We start from the raw sequence: 8880 nt of genomic DNA, 5'->3' as shown, positions 1-8880 counted from the left end.
CTGGCCTTCCCCTGTGCTGGGTCATATAAAGTTTACAAGACCAAGGGGCCTCTCTTCCCAATGATGGCTGATTAGGCCATCTTCAGCTACATATGCAGCTAGAGCCTCGAGCTCAGGGGGTACTGGTTAGTTCATATTGTTGTTCCACCTACAGGGTTGCAGCCCCCTACAACTCCTTGGGTACTTTCTCTAGCTCCCCCATCGGGGGGGGTGAAACAACTCTTAAAAATAAAGGACTAATAGAGGCAAACTTTCAAACTCATGAAGTAGTGCTTATAAAATATATGAATTGGTCTATGTTTTTTTTTTCCATTAATTGTTTTTGACTTTTGACACTTAAAATATATAAAATTCTGTTTGTTTTTCCAGAAAGATTAGGTTTTCATTTTGTTTTGTTCTTTCTACGGTTTCTCTGTGTAGCCCTGGCTTGGCCTTGAACTCAGAGATTCACCCTGCCTCTGCCTCCCACGTGCTGGCATTAAAGGTGTGTGCCACCACTGCCCAGCTAACAGGAAAATATTTTTTACTAAAGGTTTATTTTATGGTTATGTGTGCTTGAGGATGTGTGCCATCTGCATGCAGGCAAACTTGGGAGGCCAGGAGAGGGCATTTATACTGTGGAACTGGAGTTTCAAGCAGTTAGAAGCTGCCTGACATAGGTACTGGGATCCAAACACATACTCTCTCTGCAAGAACAGCAGGTGCTCTTAACCACTGAGCCATCTCTCTAGCCCAGTGGTTCTCAACCTTCCTAATACTGTGTACCTTCAATACAGTTCTCCTGTTAATGTGACACCCCCAGCCATAGAATCATATTTGTTGCTACTTCATAACTGTAACTTTGTACTGTTATGAATCATGTTTTAAAAAAAAAAGTCTGGGTTTTCCAATGATCTTAGGCGACCCCTGTGAAAGGGTCATTTCTCCCACAGGTTGAGAACCGCCACCCTAGCCCCAGAAAAATACCTTTATAAAACTTTTATACTTTTATAAAATTTAGGATTCCTCTATACTCGATATTGGATTTTTTTTTCAAAATCTTTTCCTTTCTGAAAGTTTATTTTTATTATTTTTTAATTATGCGTAGAGTCCAGAAGAGAGCAGTGTGTGGCCCCCTGGAGCTGCAACCACAGGCACTGGCATAAGCTGATCATGAAGGTGTAGAGAACCTAGCACAGACCTTTAAGGTCAGCATGTGTTCTGAGCCCCTGAACTGTCTCTCCAGCCCCTTTGATATCATTTTCCATGAAAAGGTTCTGCAGGCAAGCCATTATTATCTCTGCTACTTGTCTACCAACCCTCACTGCGACCAGTTTTGCAGCTTTGAACAGGTCAGGCAGTGTCACCTCCTTGTGCCATCACAGCTATATTAAATTCATTCTACGTGTGCAGGGATGTTCTTGGCTGAGAGATACAGGCTGGGGACACTGAGATTCACAGCAACAACAAAAGTCCTTTTGTAAAAGCCCATTAAGTAATTCCAAGAGTAAGTCATTATAATATTAGCCCTGGGGGTGGAGGGAGCTGAAGTTAAACCCAGAGGCTCATCCACGCTCGGATAAGTATTTTACCACTGAGTTATAGCCCCCAAATTAGCCACAATTCTTTTACAAAATGAAGGGCTACTTAGTAACTGTTACTGTTTTAGTCCCGTTTTAAAGGCAAGTTTTCACCAGGCCTCTAAATGTGTCTGAGCTGGTGAAAAGCAAAGGAGACTGTTGAAAGCAGACTCCAAATGAACAGAGATAGCCTCCACCTCTCCTTGAGACAAAGCTCTACAGAACCCGCTCACTCGCCACCAGGGGTAAAACATCACAGCCAGAAAGGAGGCTCCAGCAAATGACTTTTTGATGGACGGCGTCCCACAGAGTTCTGTCTGGATCCTCAGAGCGCTTTTTTCAATGATGCTGACGAAGGTCTGTTTACACCTGGAGGTTACCGCTGACTACTGTACTGCGGAGAATCTGACAGCTGCAGAATTCAACTGCAGCGCAACTCAATCTCCTCCTTCCCAGGCTGCCCTTGCAGGACCTGCCCTGAGCCATCTTCTTATGTATTCAAAATGATTATATAATCACAGACTTGGCTACTGCTACGGCCACCTTCATTCCACAGGAAGCACCCCTCAGACAGCCCCACCCCCAACCCAGCACAGCACAGAATTTAAAAACCTCCAACCAGGAGGATAAATGACTCCAGCTGGGTCCAAAGAATACTCATGAAGGAAGATGATAAGCGCAACTCCCCGGGGAGTACATCCCTCATAAACAGATTAGGTGTCACCATAAACACCTCACTAAATCCAAGTACCTGAGACAAGCTTGCACCTATACCAGGGGAATCACGAATAGCACGGACAACCTCTGAAGCCCGGCCATGCCTTAGTCATTCTAGGTTACAAACCTCGAAAGTGTTCACAAGGAGCTGGCAATATTCACTTCCTATTAGATCCATTTCATACACTTCTGCCAAGAAGAAAGAAACTCTAGGGCGCGAGGTCTCCATTTGTCAACCGTCTGCAAGCTGGGAAGTTTGGCCATGATCTGCTCTCGCACACGTACACACACACGCACACGGGCACACACACGGGCTTTGCTATTGGCAGCAGAGAAGTCTTCAGGCCTATATCCATACATCTCCAATCCAGTATCAGGTTCTTGTCTGCAGACTCAGTGGGTCCACAGCTGTCCCCAGGGAAGGTGACAGGAGGGAGGAGCATGAGAAAGGGGGGGACGGGCTAAGCTGCTTATTAGCACAGTCCTCAGCTCCATCCTGTCCAGTCACAGGTCCCACTCGAGGAGGACTCCACTAGCAACTTGGGATCCGGAGGTAGCGCAGACTCCCACACACACTCAAGCCTCTCTGTCGCCTTGCCTGCACTCCTGGGCCCTCTGACGGTTCTATTACAGCTGTACCCAGTGGAGACACTAGAGGCCAGGCTGTGCCACCACACTTTGACCCATGTGGCCTCACTACCAGGCCTCCTCTCACCTTCCTGTCCCCATTAGGCACTCTTCTTACCTCTATTAACAACACACACACACACACACACACACACACACACAGAGTTTCCAGAACCTTCTGCTTTTCAGCTCCTTGAGTGGGGCAGGAGGATCCAACCGCACTAGCTTCACCGCTTTCTAAATGTGCAACCTTAGGCGATCTGTCTAATCCCTTAAAGTCAGGACCCTCCATCTGTACAGCAGTGCTGACCTCAGCCCTCCAAAGAAGGATTAGATGAAAGCGACGCACAGCACACTTAGCGAAATCACTAGCATTCACTCACTGATTTACTAAGCACCCACTTGGCAAAGGAGACGGTTTTGTGAGCCCTCCACGCTCCTCCTTTTTGAGGATGGCAAGACAGAAACAAACTTTACCATTAATAAGCCTACAGTTAGTTGAGCAGCATGGGTGCACACTCGCACAGTTCTTGGCCATCACTGCCAGCAGTGTCTGAACAGATCTCTTCCAGGGGCCGCTGGAACCCTGCTCTCTGAACGTGAGCTCTGCCGCTCAGCTAAGGAAGCACCAGCGCAAACGGAACTTCTCCAGCCCACTTCCCCTCAGGAGTGAAAACTGTTCCTTGTTCAGTGCTTTCCAACGCACGGTCATATCACCCTCCACCCCGACGCAAGGCTGACACCTACCTATCTCTGGTATCTTCTCATTCACCGAGGAAACGCCGTACGGTGGTCCTTTCTGTCCCTCTTCTGTGCCCAACAGTCAGCTCCTGCAAGGAACAAGAGCACAGAGGACAATCTGGATGACAATCCCAACTCCATTTTTGGACTTACCATGTAACCTGGAGCAGTTGCGTCCCCCCCACCCCCCGGGCCTCCACGCCTCATCTGTAGATGGGGGATAAACCATTCGGGATGCCGTTGACCTACCGGACACTTGAAAGCATTTAGAACTGTGTCCAGCATATGAAGTCACAGCAGCTGCCGTTCACCACACTCACCCCAGCTCCCCAGCTATGCGCCACTACCAGGCACACTGCATAGGCAACAGTGCCATTCCAAGCTTGTGTTTCCCACGAGTCCCGGCTCTTTGGTGGCCCCAGAGTGTGTTCTGCTCTTCACACCCAGACCGCACAGTCACCCACACCTCAGTCCCCTGGCCTTCGATTTCCTTATTCTTCGGTGATCTTCGCTGGTCACAAGGTGGGGACCAGATCAGGAATTGGCTTCTCAACTGCGTCCCAAGCCATAAAAAGACCTCAGAGAGTAGGTGTGTGCAGCCCAGAGATGCAGGAGCCCTGGAATTCTCAGACCCAGAAAGGCCCTCAACAAAAGACTCAAAAACAAGTCCCCTTAATTGCCTGAGCCACACTTGTCACGCCCCCCTCCACCCAGAAGCACAAAGCCAGCATGTTTGATGCGCTAGCCCTACCTCCTTGCCTGTCTGTTCCTGACCAGGATTCAGCCACAGGCACTGCCCCAAACTTTCTGCTTTGATCTAAACCAATTTTCCTGAGACCTTCTTCTAGGTCTTGACCATTGTACATCCCTATCTTTCCCCACTTAGACAAGTACACCATGCCTGCCTGGGCCCCCACTGGGTTGGCTCCCAGGTCTCCTCAGGTGTCTCCCTCTGCCAAACAAACCCCCATCCCTCACCTACACACTCCCCTGAGATGCTCCACAAACCCCACCTCCTCCAAGAAGCCTGTCCTGACCCCTCGTCCTGCCTGTCACCCTCTGCGCTCCTCCAAGAACACCTCACTATTTCCTCCTGATTGTGTCTCTCTACCAGGGCACAGAGCCACGCCTGGCACAGTGTGCCAGGAACTGCTCCATAAATAAACCCATGGGTACCGCAGTCCCTGCTTTCAGCTCTGAAGCGGTTTATTGAGATGGTTTATTTGAAATTTCAATTAAGACTCATAAAGCAACCACTCAAAGGAGATGCTGTACGTTTTCTTTCCCTGAATTAGATTAGGAAACATCCCCTGCCCTTGACTTCCCAGAACAAATAGATTCCTTTGATGGAGGGGAAAAAAAAAAACAGAAACAAAAACAAAAACACTACTTCCCCAACAAAAAATTGAAAACAGCAGAGCAGCTTATAAAGGGTGGCCAGCTGATACAGCTTAGGTAGGGTAAGAACAGTTGTGTGAGCCTGAGGTGGGGGGGGTGGGGGGGGAGGGAAGTTTACCTTGGACGACTACTGGCTCAAACCACATGCTATACAAGAAAACTGAGCACAGTAATCCATCTCAGGGCTGTTTATAAGGCACAAGGGGGAAGAGGAGGCCGCTAGCTGCAGTGGAAATTTCCTTCCTTTGTCTAGTTGTACTTCTGGTATGCCTACCACACCAAACTCTCAATGGTGACTTTTGACAATTTCATTTATAGGAAATGATTTCAAAGGGCCCAGGGAGCTGCCAATGGTACCCCGGGGGCCCCTCTGTCTAAGGATGAAAGCATAGCACATACCATGACATCACCCTTGACCTTCCTCAGTCACTTCCTATCTGACAAAACCTAGATGTTTGCTCGGCCAACGAGAGATTTGTGTTTTGTCTCTAGCCTCGGGCTTTGGGTCCTGATTAGTTTTAAAATCATTATGCATCCAAACTGAATAGGGCCACTGTCCGGCAGCTGGAAGGCCACCCTCTGGGCACAGTCCCAGCTCTGTGGACTTTGGGGGTGACTGCTGCCCTTTCTGTATAATTGCAGTCTCTGATGGTTCATCCTCCTACCCCCTTCCAGAGCTAAAGTGTCTCTCCTTGGGCATCCTTCTCCTGGGGAGACCCCCAGAAAAGGGAAGAAGGGTGCAGCTAGGCCTCAGGCTCTCCTCAGATAAATGCTGTAGTGCAGCACAGTCTCACTTGGGCATCCTACTGCCCCAGCTCCTACCTTACACGACACCCTCCAGCCTCGACCCCAGGGTAGCTATTATTTTCGGGACACCCACAGACCCCGGAACATCCTAGTGTTCACAGGTACAGCTACATGTCAGTCAAACAAGCTCGGGTGAGCATAAGCACCACCTATCATCACTCCAGGACACGGCAACAAAACCTACATCCTCTCAACTCTTCATCCTCGGCCGTCCACAGATGTAGCGTCCACTACAATGGGCCTGGAACCTCATGAACCACCCTGGGAGCCTAGAGAGGAAGGGAACTGGTGGTACCGGGAAGGGAACAAAATGGGAGCTGGATGAGGAGACAGAATACATTTCATTATGCATATGGAAATCTCCTAATGAAAGCCACTATTATTATGTATAATTAATATGTACTAATAAAAACATTTTATAGAAGAAATCATTCTTTAAACAGGCGGGGTGGTACTACGGGAGGCATGCGCACTGGCACTGATGTTTGCAACTTTATAAAGTCCTTTCTAAAATAAGGTGGATTGATGGGCAACTGGGTAATAAGTCAAGAGAGCAAAATCTCATTAGTAGAATGCGGATGAGGCGTCGTCTCTGTCCTTCCATGTCATGCTTCCCCGTCACTGAACGCTCTCAGAACGAGACTGTCAGGGCGAGTATTTAAGTCTGTAATAGTCAGATGTCATCTGGGATACTCTAGTTTTCCACTAACACCCTCGGCTCTAGGCTCTTGGTCCATGGTCCCACGTTGTAGCTACTTGCCCTCTGCCTCCTTGATCTCGAGTTTTTTCTTTATTTCCTTGTCTTTTTTTCCATGACCTTAACAGTGTCGAGGAGAACCGGTCAGGATTTCTGTAAAATGTTCCTCAATGGGATTTGTCTGGCTTGTCTTTTTTTTTCTCCCTTCAATATATCAAGAGTTTATTTAGGAAAAGTGTTTCGTATGAAAACGTTCGTGACCCAATCCTGCACAATAGTCGATGATGCCCTTGGGAAGGGATATGGGTCCTCTGCTGAACTCGCGATATTGGTTTAGACTCTTTCCGAGCCTTCCGAGTAGGACCACCACTCCCATGTGATTCTGGGCCCACCAGCTGTCACCTCCATGTACCCACCAATCACACAAGTCACAAAGGGACCAAAAGTCTCAGTGTTCATGGTTCATATCTGCCACCACTGAACCTCGGTGATAAAGTCTTGTTGACACATTTCTTCAGCTCGGAAGGGTGAGCCCAGCTCATGGTGGCTCCTTAGCAAGCTCAGTGCTGTGGCAAAGGAGTGGACGTCTCTGGCATGTTTTAATGACTGTAGTGGGCTATGGGTTTGGAGAGACAGCAGGTTAAGGTTCTGCCATTACTGTATGCCCACACTGTCACAGGATGGCTAAACCCCAGGATGCCCTCTCCCTTCTCATCCTCTACCCTTTAGAGGACTCACCAACTTCGGCCTCAGTCTAGCCTCAGGGAGCAGGAGGGAATGGGAACTTCTCTGCAACAAGTATTTGAAATTCTCCTCTAAGAACGCTGTTTCCTGACTTAGCATAAATCCATGTCATGCAAATACATATATTATGCTTTGTATTATTATGCAGTACCACACTATTTACTTTGTAGCTAAAGTTAGCTCTGGCTGTTAAGAGCTCCTTGAGGTTGGCTCTTTCCTCCCTGCAACATGCCCACATCCTTTGTTTTTTTCAGAGCACTTCCTTATTTTCTGGCCACACAAGATGCTCCAGATCTATAATTATGCTGCCCAAGGAGTCCGGCTCACTGGAGACCGGCACCAGTGGAGGGAAGACATGCATATGCTTATTACTAACAGCGAGTCAAGGCTGCAAGGCCCTATCACTCCTGTGTGTGCACCAGCCCGTTTACACACTTACTTAGCAACTCTTTGTGGATCAGTATTTAGCCCAACCCAAGTCCACACCTGGGTCTCCAACATCCCGGCCTTCTCTCCTGCTTACATCACACCATCTTAACCTCTGTGTACACACAATGGAATTCCAGAGCTGCTAACCCATACCCCGTGAGAAACTTTGCCAACTACAGGGCAATATGTTTACCTTTCTTTTTGACTTTAGATTTATACACGAAAATACCATTCTTCAAAGTAAACTGGGTCCCTAGGCCTTGTGTCCCAAATCTTCACTGTCACCGTCATACGATAACACCGCCAGACTCTTCCATTACAGTCTGCATCTCTACACACACCCCGCCCTCAGACAGCTACTTCCCGGTGTCTGATCCGAATATACTCAATTCGCCCATGTGTACTCTAACCGAGTTCTGTGTACACATGTTCTGCCTGACCCTTAATGCTATGACTCCTAGACCTGAGGGGCTCGCCTGGCATACAGCTCAGTTCTGGAACACAGAGGTTGCTCAGATTATTAAAAAGATAAACAGGCTACATAGATTTAGTTGTTTTATGCTAATTTAATGAAGTTTAATGGTTGGAAGACATTCATCAAAACTTGAAGTACAATTTTTATTTACCTAAAATTCAGTAATAATAGTTATAAATTTAATGTTACTCCTAACAGACTAAAGAGCAAATTACAGACAGTGGTTGGGAATCATTTGAATACAAATTGGTATGCGATAAAAATATACTACACTTGTGTACAAAAAAAATTTATGTAGCTAAATAACAAAATAAGAATAGCATACCATTTAGCATATGTCTGTGAACAGAAAAACATTGAAGGACACATACCAGGTTATTTTTAACCTCCTTTTTTCCCTTTGTCCTTAAATTAAAATTAAGGAGCCTGTTTGCCATGTAGGAAACAAGTATCAGTCTTAACTAAGAAGAAAACCAGCCCAGTGTTGTACACCTTTAAGCCCAGCACCCAGGAGGCAGAGGCAGATGAGTTCGAGGCCAGCCTGCTCTGCAGAGCAAGTTCTAAGCCTATTGGGGCTACAGAGAGAGAATCTGTCTCAAGAGAGAAGAGAAGAGAAGAGAAGAGAAGAGAAGAGAAGAGAAGAGAAGAGAAGAGAAGAGAAGAGAAGAGAAGAGAAGAGAAGAGAA

At 47.3% G+C, this 8880-nt stretch overlaps 1 protein-coding gene across 2 annotated transcripts in view; it reads right to left on the bottom strand.

Moving 5' to 3' along the window:
• The window catches only part of Tanc1 (tetratricopeptide repeat, ankyrin repeat and coiled-coil containing 1), a 233173-nt gene that overhangs the window by 194015 nt on the left and 30278 nt on the right, over window positions 1–8880 (bottom strand). The window contains exon 2 of one of the 2 annotated variants that reach the window (XM_029536846.1): window positions 3651–3733. The exons of the other annotated variant lie outside the window; for it this stretch is intronic. The gene's annotated coding sequence lies outside the window, so the exon portion shown is untranslated. The remainder of the gene's footprint in view (window positions 1–3650; window positions 3734–8880) is intronic. 2 annotated transcript variants of the gene reach the window in all.

The sequence above is a fragment of the Mus pahari genome, chromosome 3, assembly GCF_900095145.1.
Source record: "Mus pahari chromosome 3, PAHARI_EIJ_v1.1, whole genome shotgun sequence".
NCBI lineage: Eukaryota > Metazoa > Chordata > Mammalia > Rodentia > Muridae > Mus > Mus pahari.
The sequence above is the reverse complement of the archived record's forward strand: the minus strand, read 5'-3'. Positions and strand labels throughout refer to the sequence as shown.